Source organism: Malaya genurostris, chromosome 1 (genome assembly GCF_030247185.1).
Source record: "Malaya genurostris strain Urasoe2022 chromosome 1, Malgen_1.1, whole genome shotgun sequence".
In the NCBI taxonomy this organism is placed as follows: domain Eukaryota; kingdom Metazoa; phylum Arthropoda; class Insecta; order Diptera; family Culicidae; genus Malaya; species Malaya genurostris.
The window spans coordinates 13,639,462-13,654,319 of record NC_080570.1 but is presented as its reverse complement, the minus strand read 5'-3'; the positions used below and the strand labels follow the sequence as shown (position 1 = coordinate 13,654,319).

Below are 14,858 nucleotides of genomic sequence, written 5' to 3'. Positions count from 1 at the left end.
TTGCACATTTTTTTTCTCATATCCAAATATTCGTGAATAATATGTCCAACACGTTCCTTTGATATCTTTAGGGTGTCAGTTATCTCGATCAACTTCACTTTACTGTCATTGAAAATCATTTTGTGGATTTTTTTCACGTTTTCATCGGTAACAGCCTCTTTTGGACGTCCACTGCGTTCATCGTCTTCGGTGCTCATATGACCAGTACGAAATTTTGCAAACCACTTACGAATTGTTGCTTCGCCCGGTGCAGAGTCTGGATAACACTCATCAAGCCATTTTTTGGTATCGGCGGCACTTTTTTTCATCAAAAAGTAGTGTTTCATCAACACACGAAATTCCTTTTTTTTCATTTTTTTTACAATAACAAAAGTAGCTTCACTCAAAATGCAATATCTCACAAACTAATAATCAGACAGCTGTCAAATTTATACACGTATCTTTTGAAGGTTGGTACTAACTGAAAATAGTATGGATTTAATTCTAGTGGCGCCCTCTCATAGAAACGATACGAACTTTTCAGCCGATCTGTTATTACCAGAGCCGGAATCCGAAGACCGTTGCAGTCGTAAAAAGTTTTTGCGCTCATCGAATGCTGTGTGAGAAATTCTAGTTAAATTAAAACGAGAAAACTAGTAATACTTTTCAAGCAGAATAATGGCCACATGCTATACGATTGGATTTTTACTTTATTTTATTTTCCATACAATCCATTTGTAAACACAACCGGTTGTGAATTCGGTTGTGTTTTGAAAACGTTGTAAGTTTTCGTTCTCTTTTCATTTTCCCGTGCACGCTGTATGAAATTGAACAAAGCACGCGTTGTGTGCTTTGTTCGCAAAGGCGGTGGTGTTTTCTTCTTCCGTACCACCATGTACTGGTTTTGCATCGTTATTTTGTGTGACGGTTTGAAAGTTTTGACACTCATCACCATACAATTTCGGAATCGGAAGTTTGGATTTGGAAGAAATTTCACAATATCTGTTGACACAATGAGAGCTTTAATTTTAATAAAGATTTTTTTAAATCGGTTCAACCGTTTGCTAGGAAATCGAAGTGAGTTCCGTTTTTTTTTTTAATTTTTCTTCAATATTATCGCGGCTTTCGGAACCGAAAACCAAGAAGTAGTAATCCCAGGCTAGGATTATGAATGATGTTTTTTTAAGAGCTTGCTGATTTGAAATTTTAGTTAAACACATGCCAAATTATAAATTTCTAATATCCTGGCATTTAACATTTAAATATGATTTCGGGCATATGACCGCCTCGACTATTTTTGACAGAGGTCATACTGGAGGTCTAATTTTCGATCACACTTTATCAAGCATTTGAAGGCAAATTCCAGCAATGACACGTTGAATATTGGTTCCCAAAGTATCAATCGTTGCTAGTTTATCCACACAAAACTAATGACTTCACGTATCCCCACGAAAAATAATCGAGTTGCGTCCAATCGGACAAACGAGGAGGCCAGGGTTGTTACGGTCGCGCGGATCTCGCGGTTTTCGCGGATATCGCGATTTTCACGGATTTGGCGCGGTTTCTGCTAAGATTTTGATGCTACGGCGCGGATTTCGCGCGAATTTCAAAAAACATCATTCCACAATATTCTTTGCAAATTTTTGAAACTTGTGAGTTCTATGAAACCCTAAAAAATTGAAGATGAGCGAACGTTTCAGCAATTGGTCGAGATGGCCGAATTTTCACCTTGATAAAACTAAAATTGACTAAAAGGCGGCTCTAGCCAATGTTTTCTTCAGTGGACAAAATTTCGATTTTATGCATTTCGATCTCGAGTGATACAAGTTGCTATTCCAACATTTTGCACTCAAGGATATTGATGTCAGATGGAAGATATCGTCTCAGTGATAATACATTCAATAATGCAAAGAACGTAATGAATGGAATGCGATTTTTCATTAATATGGTAACAAATTTTGTGTATGATAAAAATCGCATTCTTAAAGCAAAATTTACACGACATGCTTACGAAGCAAAGTCTGACAATAGAAGAAACGAAGATGTTCTGGGATTCCATCCGTGGTGATAAGAAAGTGTTCTAATAGTTTGTTGGTTCCACTATTCAACATTTACAATTGTTCTTTGCGTTCTGGAATTTTTCCTGAAATATGGAAGAAATCCTATGTGAACAAGGGTATAATATCCAACTACCGTGGAATTGTTGCTTTGTGCACTGTATCGAAGCTGTTTGAAATTATAGTTCTGAATTTTATAACACATAGTTGCTCTGACTACATATCAGAGACTCAGCTTGGATCCATGCCAAAGCTTTAAACTTCCCCTGCTGCGTTCAATGCGAAATCAATCATCACATAACGGTCTCTAAGTTAAGTAGACTGGGATTAAACGAATAATTTTTTAATTGGCTTCGATCATATCTAACTGGTAATGAAATGATAGTCAAAATAGGAGCCTGTACAACTTCACAATGTGCTGTTACATCTGGAGTTCCTCAAGGAAGTCACCTTGGACCGTTCATAATTTTATTGTATCTCAACGATCTAAATTTTTCGATCAAGTGTATGAGACTATTGGTTGGCCGATGACTTTCGTATTTTATATTTCAAAATGGTTTAAATGCCTCTAAATGCTCCGTCGTCTCTTTTTGTAGCAAAAAGTCTGTATTCAAGTTCGACTATAATATGCCACAAACTGTTCTCGAACGCGCATCGTCTGTTAAGGACCTGGGTGTTCTGGAAACCAAGGTAAATTTTAAAGAGCACATAGAGCTTTCAATTGTTACAATTTGACATTCGACGTCGTAGTTTTCCTATTTATACCTTCGGATTCTCTATGTTAGAACTAATTATGGATATAACGAGCCCATTGCCAGCATGTGCCGCATATTTAACAAATGTTTCAATTCTTTCGACTTTCATTTATCACGTAATGTTATCAATAAATCGTTTCTTATGTTATTGTCTCATTAGATTTAGTTACTATAGAAGCACTAGATTTAAGGAAATGTATCATTTGGATGATTTTGATCTATTGATGCAAAAGATGAGGAGGTTTTATGCCTGCTGGAGAACAAGTTTGACAGAAACTAATTCCAGTGGGCTTTTCCCTGATCCAAATAAAAAAATAAAAGATAAGGAGGAAATGAAAGACATTCAGAGTAAAATCTAGCAACAGAAGAAGGCGCTATTATAATTGAAACTGAAATTAAAAAGAGTGAATCAGATCATCCTGATGTGGTCTACCTCAAAATGTTTCTTACCAAGAAGGAAATGTTTGTCGAGCAAAAAGATGTCGAAGATGTCGAAAAAAATATCTTCGATGAAATCTGTTTAACTTCTTTCAACATCACAATTGTAAGCATTTATATTTGTACTGTAACATTTTCCGTACATCAGAAAGTATTAATTAAGGATCAAGAGTAAACCAAGTTAACTCGTGTTGGTAATTTGTGTATTTACGTACATTTTATTCAGTACGTATGTCATAGATTGATATATGCAGTGCAACGAGTTTATTTAAATGACTTGCAGGATTGAGTTTCAAACAATCTTTTTTAACAATAATTTATTCTCAAATGAATGTTAAGCCTGACATTTTGTATGAAATATCAGTTTTGAACAAATTTTCTCCAACGTTTGATGGAAAATTGCTTACATTTTATGAATGTAGATTTTAATTCCCTAATATAAAAAGTTGGCAACACTGCTTCAAAGCATTTGTATTAGATTGCGCTACTCAAAATAAGCAAAACTAAATATTTTCTGTTACAAAAGTAGTTTTCCGGAAAAATAAATAGATTTACGACAACATGCCATTTCCATTGCCTTTCGCGTGTTAAATTAAAGGTTCCTATTTTACGGGTTTACTTATAGAAGCTACGAACAAAATTTCTGCAAGAGGAAATCCATATAGGAATGTGTTTGTTGCTAATTAAATGTGTCAGTAGAAGTAAGCTGAAAGCTGTAAGCTAATTTTTCTCTAGCTGCTTTAAGGAAAACCGAAGAGTTCTAGAATGAACTGATTGGTTTATTTTTCAATCATATGGAAGATTTATTGATTAAAATCAGGGAAAGAAGGCCGGAATTTTTTTTGACGCACATATTGTTGACATAAATCATACGCTTGCAAAAAGTCTTGCTCCTTAACTAAGGGCATCGAAAAAGATAGAGAATAAAAATGAAATCGTTTTCATGGGGTTTCTCGAAGTGATGTGTTGTGTGCGGACTTATTCATTGTGTTCATATGACAAACTCATGCAGATTTTTAAATTATATTTAAGTGAATTTTCAGGTACTGCGTAAAGTATCACCTGCATAAAAATAGTTGTCTAACGCTTCACTCTAATATCGCTCGTTTTAGTTTTCGACTTCGCGCGGATTTCGCGCGTTTTGATTTTGAAATTTTTCGTAACAACCCTGGGAGGCCAATTCATCGGTCCATTTCTCGAAATAATGAAATGTTCTTTCAATAAGTCGATGGTTTCATCCGCAGTATGACAAGTGGCACCATCCTGTCGAAACCACATTTCTTCCACATCCATATTTTGAATATTTTGTAATGAAAGTTCATTGATCATGGTTCTATATAGAGCTCCATTCACACAAACAGTACATTTATCGGGATGTATCGGAAATCCCGGAACGGCGTGTGGATTGTCTTTGCTCCAAATACGGCAGTTTTGTTTGTTGACGTATCCATTTAACAAACAATGCGCTTCATCACTAAAGAGAATTTTGCCCTTTTAACAGTTTTTAATTGAACACTGACTTTGATAACTAAATTTCCACGATTTGAAAACGTTGTTCTATGAGTTAACCTATTCATAATGATTTGCCAAACAATACTGAGTAGAGACGTCATTCTACACGGTCAAAACAACTTTCAGACAACAGAGTAATTTCTATTGAAAAAAAACAAACCTCCTGAAAAACACCCTAGATAAGTTTACCAGCCGGTTTTACAGAAATTTACAACTCGTTTCGTCATCGCATGTGAAAATATGTTCATGAAAATGAAAATTGTTCACTTATCGCGCTGTTCTGCCGGAACCGGAAGTCGGATCCGGATCGACTTTTCAAGGACTTTCTTTTTCGGAAATTTCCCCATCCTTTTATTTGCATCTTTGTTTGTGAAAATCGACTTAAAAATTTCCAAAAAAAATGTAGTGCGCATTTTCTCGTAAATTAGCACATATTACCTTGTAAGGAGTGTATCGAAAAGTAGTTAGCAACATTGATTATTGAATAAAAAAGCAAAAAAAAACATATTTTGACATCAGTTTTCGATATATTGTAGAAAAATTACATTTTTATGCATTTCACTGATTATATTGAAGAAAATCCTTCATTAAATTCTGAACAGATACTTTTGTGACTTTCCTGGTGGCAGCTGTCCAGTTTTTTTGAACTTTTGAATGTTTTGGGACACTGCACTTTCCTTTCAATTGGCCGAAGATCCGGGCAGTTCGGTGGGTTGATGTCCTTTTCCACGAATTGTACATTATTTTTTGACAACCACTGTAGAACGGAGTTGACGTGGTGGGCTGAAGCCAAATCCAGCCAGAAGAGAGGAGAAATCTTATGCTTTCTGTACAGTGGCAGCGTTCTTCCTCGTACACCTTGGCGATAATTGTGCCCTTCGTGAAGAAAATCGACGACCGAAAACCACAGGTACAAATTGCTTGCCAGACCAACACCTTCTGCCCAAAGTTTTCCATCGCCACCGTGGTGTCAGCGTCGTCCAGGTCCTGGTACACCGATTTCGTATAATATTGCGGTCCGGGCAGCGCTCGAGAGCCTTCCTTGGTGTAGGTTTCGTCGTCGATCAGAATTGCACCCGTATTTATTCTGTAGAATCCGGTTATACAGTTTTCGCGCTCTTGTTTTGGCCTGAACTTGCTGTACCAGGAACTTTTTCGGCACCTTCTGTTTCTTGTACGTTTTCAGGGAGTTCCGAACTTTGATCCGTTGAATCATCCCGATTCTGGTGTTGAACTACTTGACCAAATCCCGCGTCGACTCCGATGGGTTTTTTCCTGATGTACTCAACCACTTTGAAGTCCCGGCCGGGCTGGCTGGGATCCGTTTTCCTACCGGATCGGAGCAAATCCTTCATGGAAAGGGTCTTACCGAACTTCTCGATCATATTTTTGACACTAGTGTGGTACACTTTCACCCGTTTTGCAATTTCGTTGTACGTGACACCACTTTCTGAGCACCAAGTGTGCAGAATTTTCTTTCGCGTTTCCGGATCAATTCGACTCATCATTGAAACGATAAACCGTACCGAAACCAATCGATTGCGCAGATGTTATTGACATGTAAACAAACATGTCACCGCAAAACACGCTACAAAAAGTTAAGCCATTTCAGAGTAATAACTGTTTGAATGTTGCTAACTACTTATCGATACACTACTTAATTCCGAATACGAAAGTCGGATAGAGATCAAATTCGATAGCAGACTATGGGACCTAAGACTCTTTCGTTTGAATCTAAGTTTGTGTGAATCGGTGCTGACATTTTGTGATTTCGACGAACTGAGTCGAATAGTAAATGACACTCCGGGTCTAGGTTCCTGAGTCGGGTTTCCCAGTGATTGCATAGCCTTTCTATAAGTGAAAGGTAAAAACCCCTGAAATATGCTCTCACAGCAACGGAACAATTAGGATGTGAAATCATCCGAGCGGAACAAACGCCGTCAAACGCATGAGGATAATGGGGACGGGATCGGGTCCTGGTAAGGAATTTTCGCCAAGATAAGCTCAATTGTCGTGGCGTAGGTTGGACGATCGAGGAAAGGCACGGCGATACAATGAATAAGAGAAAATAAAATGGGAGAAATTGTGCCCCTGCCAGAGCCTTCCCAGGTTCGGGCGGGTTCTGGTCCTGGTTGCGGGGGTGTGCGAATGTCAGGGAACCGACCGACAACGAAAAAGAAAAAAAAATACAGGAGTGGGAAAAATCCCGGATCTCAATTGCGACGAAAATGCAGCTCCGTAACTCCGGTGCGGGGTGGGGGTGGGGGTGACGGCTCCGAGGTGATCCGGGAGTTTACGGGAAACAATTTGTCGTGTGTTATAAATTTTAAAGATTTATCTTCGTTTTGTTTCGCTCGAATTTCACATCTACTTGTGTCTATGGAGTCGGTCCAAAAGAAGAAACGTTGGCTGAGTGTTTGTGAGTCTCTGTGTGTGTGTGTGTGCGCGAGTGTGTTGTTTGGTTCGGGAATTTATTGTTGCTTGGAGCTTGTGTAGATAAACATTTCCGATGGTGGCGGTGGCGATGGCGACGGCTACTGCGAATACGACGGCGTCCGGCTTGTCCGGAGGTCAGCACTGGCCGGGACACTGGACGACTAATGTGCTGTGCTGAAAGCGCTGGCAATGTATTTGGTTTCCGGGTGGGGAGTTATCCTGCCTTCAAGTTCATTTCCGACCACCTTGTTACGGTGCCTGGTGCCTCCTTCGGGCACACTTCGGGGCGGGTTGGGATTTAATGGCTTCCGAGAATAAATTAGACGCGAGAACGTACGTAGGATAAACATTGCCCGGACAGCCCCGGTACTTAATTCGGACTTCGGAACGGGTGCACATGTGAGTGAGTCAATACCAAGTAGGTAACGAATCGACCTACTTAGACTCGGCTTAGCTACGCTCAGCTGCCACCCAAACAGAACTGAAATGCGACTTTCGACTTTTCACTTCTCGAGAGGTGACGCCACACTCCAGTGAATCATGTCGGCCGGAAAATTTGATTTACACCAAGGGCTTAAATTTATATGCACACACACACACACGCACACCCTTCGAAGTCGAAGTTCTTTCAACCAGTCCCTGGCTGACATCGTCGACTTGCGAACCAGTGAATCGTGCTGAGTTATGACAATTTAAGGACCCTGCTTCGTAGGCAGCCCATCCCAGAGTAGAAAAAAAATCTATTGAAAGAAAAGAAAGTGTTTCTCCGGTGCAGTGGCAAAGCTCCGTGTAGCTCCCGAGTTCGGTTGCTGCAGCTTCAAGATTTACGGTAGGGATTTTTCGCTCCTTGCTAGTCCTCTGAACGAACACGACAATGACGACGACGACGACGACGACGACGGTTGACTTCGCAGGCAATGGCGAGCGGTTGGAGAACAAAAAAGAAAAAAAAAAGATAGCAGACAGGGTTAACAATCATCCAAAAAGTCGTAGAAATAAATTTGAGCTCCGAACGGTGCCCCTCCCTTCTCAATATAAAAAGTTTTCTTACATACTTTTGACAGTTTTGCTTTGAATTAAGGCCCTGCTTGACTTGCTCACCTCTCACAGCGTGTGGACGGCCGTGGATTATGTCAAGTTTTCCTTCCGGTTTCGGGGTTCCGTTGAAAAAAACTATGCATTTATCTGCATGATAAGCTGTTGGATCATATTTTAGCAAAGTTTGATAAAGTCCGTAGTGGTGGGAAGCGGCAAGCGGGTGCCAAGGATTATCTTATTTTGTCAACTGGAATATTCACTTAGTTTGCAGGTTGAGCTTATACTGATTTAGATTGGGTTTGAGTGAAAAAGAAACTCTGAAGGAGCTTAAAATAAAAAAAAATACAACAAAAAAGTTTGATGCCAATTTTAAACATGCCCGACAATCTCAAGTTCGACGTTACTCTATTTGTTTTACGATTCGTCTTCGACTCCACAGTGTATGAACAGTTTATGTTCAATTACTACTGTTCACTGTCATCAGTGTCGTGAATTTTGACATTTGCGACGAAATGGCATTGTCAACGAAATGACATTTTCGACAGAAAGAAATTTTCGACAAAAATACACTTTCGACGAAATGACATTTTCGAGAGAATGACACTTTCGACGAAATGACATTTTCGAGAGAATGACACTTTCGACGAAATGGCATTTTCGACGGAATGACACATTCGACGAAATGACATTTTCGACGAAAAGACACTTTTTCGACGAAATGGCATTTTCTACAGAATGACACTTTCGACGAAATGACATTTTCGACGTAATGACATTTTCGAAGTAATGACATTTTCGACGGAATGACACTTTCGACAGAATGACATTTTCTACAGAATGACACTTTCGACGAAATGACATTTTCGACGAAATGACACTTTTTCGACGAAATGGCATTTTCGACAGAATGACACTTCCGACGGTATGGCATTTTCGACAGAATGACACTTTCGACGAAATGGCAGTTTCGACAGAATGAAACTTTCGACGAAATGACATTATCGACGAAATGACACTTTCGACGAAATGACATTTTCGACGGAATGACTTTTTCGACGTAATGACATTTTCGACAGAATGACACTTTCGACGAAATGACATTTTCGACAGAATGACACTTTCGACGAAATGACATTTTCGACAGAATGACATTTTCGACAGAATGACATTTTCGACAGAATGACATTTTCGACAAAATGACACTTTCGACGAAATGACTTTCGACGTAATAACATTTTCGAAGGAATGACACTTTCGACGTAATGACATTTTCGACAGAATGACATTTTCGACAGAATGACACTTTCGACGAAATGACATTTCCGACGGAATTACCCTTTTTCGACGAAATGGCATTTTCGACAGAATGACACTTTTCGACAGAATGACACTTTCGACGAAATGGCATTATCGACGAAATGACACTTTCGACGAAATGACATTATCGACGAAATGACACTTTCGACGAAATGACATTTTCGACGGAATGACTTTTTCGACGTAATGACATTTTCGACGGAATGGCACTTTCGACGTGATGACATTTTCGACAGAATGACATTTTCGACAGAATGACACTTTCGACGAAATGACATTTTCGACAAAATGACACTTTTTCGACGGAATGACACTTTCGATGAAATGACATTTTCGATGGAATGACACTTTTCGACGTAATGACATTTTCGACAGAATGACATTTTCGACAGAATGACATTTTCGACGAAATAACACTGTCGACGAAATGGCATTATCGACGAAATGACACTTTCGACGAAATGACATTTTCGACGGAATGACTTTTTCGACGTAATGACATTTTCGACGGAATGGCACTTTTGACGTGATGACATTTTCGACAGAATGACACTTTCGACAGAATGACACTTTCGACGAAATGACATTTTCGACGAAATGACACTTTTTCGACGGAATGACACTTTCGATGAAATGACATTTTCGACGGAATGACTTTTTCGACGTAATGACATTTTCGACGGAATGGCACTTTCGACGTGATGACATTTTCGACAGAATGACATTTTCGACAGAATGACACTTTCGACGAAATGACACTTTTTCGACGGAATGACACTTTCGATGAAATGACATTTTCGATGGAATGACACTTTTCGATGTAATGACATTTTCGACAGAATGACATTTTCGACAGAATGACATTTTCGACAGAATGAAACTTTCGACGAAATGACATTATCGACGAAATGACACTTTCGACGAAATTACATTTTCGACGGAATGACTTTTTCGACGTAATGACATTTTCGACGGAATGGCACTTTTGACGTGATGACATTTTCGACAGAATGACACTTTCGACAGAATGACATTTTCGACAGAATGACATTTTCGACAGAATGACATTTTCGACAGAATGACACTTTCGACGAAATGACATTTCCGACGGAATGACACTTTTTCGACGGAATGACACTTTCGATGAAATGACATTTTCGATGGAATGACACTTTTCGACAGAATGACATTTTCGACAGAATGACATTTTCGACGAAATGACACTGTCGACGAAATGGCATTATCGACGAAATGACACTTTCGACGAAATGACATTTTCGACGGAATGACTTTTTCGACGTAATGACATTTTCGACGGAATGGCACTTTCGACGTGATGACATTTTCGACAGAATGACATTTTCGACAGAATGACACTTTCGACGAAATGACACTTTTTCGACGGAATGACACTTTCGATGAAATGACATTTTCGATGGAATGACACTTTTCGATGTAATGACATTTTCGACAGAATAACATTTTCGACAGAATGACATTTTCGACAGAATGACATTTTCGACAGAATGAAACTTTCGACGAAATGACATTATCGACGAAATGACACTTTCGATGAAATGACATTTTCGACGGAATGACTTTTTCGACGTAATGACATTTTCGACAGAATGACATTTTCGACAGAATGACATTTTCGACGAAATAACACTGTCGACGAAATGGCATTATCGACGAAATGACACTTTCGACGAAATGACATTTTCGACGGAATGACTTTTTCGACGTAATGACATTTTCGACGGAATGGCACTTTTGACGTGATGACATTTTCGACAGAATGACACTTTCGACAGAATGACACTTTCGACGAAATGACATTTTCGACGAAATGACACTTTTTCGACGGAATGACACTTTCGATGAAATGACATTTTCGACGGAATGACTTTTTCGACGTAATGACATTTTCGACGGAATGGCACTTTCGACGTGATGACATTTTCGACAGAATGACATTTTCGACAGAATGACACTTTCGACGAAATGACACTTTTTCGACGGAATGACACTTTCGATGAAATGACATTTTCGATGGAATGACACTTTTCGATGTAATGACATTTTCGACAGAATGACATTTTCGACAGAATGACATTTTCGACAGAATGAAACTTTCGACGAAATGACATTATCGACGAAATGACACTTTCGACGAAATTACATTTTCGACGGAATGACTTTTTCGACGTAATGACATTTTCGACGGAATGGCACTTTTGACGTGATGACATTTTCGACAGAATGACACTTTCGACAGAATGACATTTTCGACAGAATGACATTTTCGACAGAATGACATTTTCGACAGAATGACACTTTCGACGAAATGACATTTCCGACGGAATGACACTTTTTCGACGGAATGACACTTTCGATGAAATGACATTTTCGATGGAATGACACTTTTCGACAGAATGACATTTTCGACAGAATGACATTTTCGACGAAATGACACTGTCGACGAAATGGCATTATCGACGAAATGACACTTTCGACGAAATTACATTTTCGACGGAATGACTTTTTCGACGTAATGACATTTTCGACGGAATGGCACTTTTGACGTGATGACATTTTCGACAGAATGACACTTTCGACAGAATGACATTTTCGACAGAATGACATTTTCGACAGAATGACATTTTCGACAGAATGACATTTTCGACAAAATGACACTTTCGACGAAATGACTTTCGACGTAATAACATTTTCGACGGAATGACACTTTCGACGTAATGACATTTTCGACAGAATGACATTTTCGACAGAATGACACTTTCGACGAAATGACATTTCCGACGAAATGACACTTTTTCGACGGAATGACACTTTCGATGAAATGACATTTTCGATGGAATGACACTTTTCGACAGAATGACATTTTCGACAGAATGACATTTTCGACGAAATGACACTGTCGACGAAATGGCATTATCGACGAAATGACACTTTCGACGAAATGACATTTTCGACGGAATGACTTTTTCGACGTAATGACATTTTCGACGGAATGGCACTTTCGACGTGATGACATTTTCGACAGAATGACATTTTCGACAGAATGACACTTTCGACGAAATGACACTTTTTCGACGGAATGACACTTTCGATGAAATGACATTTTCGACGGAATGACTTTTTCGACGAAATTACATTTTCGACGGAATGACTTTTTCGACGTAATGACATTTTCGACGGAATGGCACTTTTGACGTGATGACATTTTCGACAGAATGACACTTTCGACAGAATGACATTTTCGACAGAATGACATTTTCGACAGAATGACATTTTCGACAGAATGACATTTTCGACAGAATGACATTTTCGACAAAATGACACTTTCGACGAAATGACTTTCGACGTAATAACATTTTCGACGGAATGACACTTTCGACGTAATGACATTTTCGACAGAATGACATTTTCGACAGAATGACACTTTCGACGAAATGACATTTCCGACGGAATGACACTTTTTCGACGGAATGACACTTTCGATGAAATGACATTTTCGATGGAATGACACTTTTCGACAGAATGACATTTTCGACAGAATGACATTTTCAACAAAATGACACTTTCGACGAAATGACTTTCGACGTAATAACATTTTCGACGGAATGACACTTTCGACGTAATGACATTTTCGACAGAATGACATTTTCGACAGAATGACACTTTCGACGAAATGACATTTCCGACGGAATGACACTTTTTCGACGGAATGACACTTTCGATGAAATGACATTTTCGATGGAATGACACTTTTCGACAGAATGACATTTTCGACAGAATGACATTTTCGACGAAATGACACTGTCGACGAAATGGCATTATCGACGAAATGACACTTTCGACGAAATGACATTTTCGACGGAATGACTTTTTCGACGTAATGACATTTTCGACGGAATGGCACTTTCGACGTGATGACATTTTCGACAGAATGACATTTTCGACAGAATGACACTTTCGACGAAATGACACTTTTTCGACGGAATGACATTTTCGATGAAATGACATTTTCGATTCGCAGGAACATCTCCTTGTGTCGTTGCCGTGTAGAATTTTTGGGTTTCATCGTCGATGAGCAGACATTTTTGAAATTTGGTCAAAACCAAAAAACCTTCTCTCCTCTCGGCTTCTATTTGTAGTAAGTTTTGACTCACTGCACGAAACACCGTGAAATTTATACCACAGAAAGTAGACGCCAAGGTTAACAAACCACTGTAAAATAAGTCTTGCAGCAATCACTTTCCGTGCCACTGCAACACAATAAGTGATTCCGGATTCGAACTGGACAGGACTTTATGTGTTGTCATTAAGCTGAAGCTTGTTTTTTGTACTAGGAAAATGGTCGAATTTTATGGCCAGTAAAGTGTTTCTGATCACGACTCACTGGTTCTTCATTAATTGATAATGAAGAAAACAGTTGCCGGAAGTCGTCGTATTCTGGTGAAAATGTATGATGAACAGGTTCTAGCTGAGCGAACATGTCGGAAGAAGTTTGGAATTGTTCGACCAAAACCCGTCGCAAACGCAAGAAGCGCTTGCAAAATTACTCAGAGTTACTCAGCCAGCGATTGGTCAATGTTTAAAAGCGATGAAAAAGATCCGAAAGGTAGGTTATTGGGTACCGTGTGAATTGAAGCCAAGGGACGTCGAATGCCGTTTGTATACGTGGAAACAACTGCTTCAACGACACAAAAGCGGAAGTTTTTCGAATCTAATTCTAGCTGCTGCTGGTGAAAAGTGGGTCCATAACGATAATCCAAAACATCGGCGTTAAGAATCATGGGGCAGGTCTACTGACGACAATTGATGCGTTTGAGCCGAGCATTACAAGACAATCTTTGTAGACGCCAATTGAAGTTCATCTCACCTATTTTCTTGTCACTTTTGCTCTGTTCCATGTGTTGAGGTAGGGTAACTTGAGAGCTTTTTAAGAGACCAAATTGCAAAATGTATCTGGTTATGACACTTCTACTTGCGTCTATCTTATTGCCAAGATTCAGTTGACTGCGCTCATTAGTAACTTTCACAACGAAGCCGAGAGTACGAACGTCGACAGACTCGAAACCATTCCAACCCCCCACACTCGAATGACTTTTCAAATCGAAATGCTTCAAACTTCGACCGTCAGGTGACACCACATACTTATGTCCGGTTTTGTACAAATTTGTAGACATTTTTTCTCATTTTCACTCTGAATAATGACCACAACTCTTGAATTTATTTGATAAACTTTATAATACTCAGGGGGTGGCATGCGATAGTAACTTGTTAACATGAAATTATCTCT

The 14,858-nt window shown here is 39.2% G+C and overlaps 1 protein-coding gene across 2 annotated transcripts in view; it reads right to left on the bottom strand.

Annotated features, from left to right (window-relative positions):
- The window catches only part of LOC131432954 (uncharacterized), a 385,697-nt gene that overhangs the window by 217,863 nt on the left and 152,976 nt on the right, over positions 1-14,858 (bottom strand). The window lies entirely within an intron of this gene.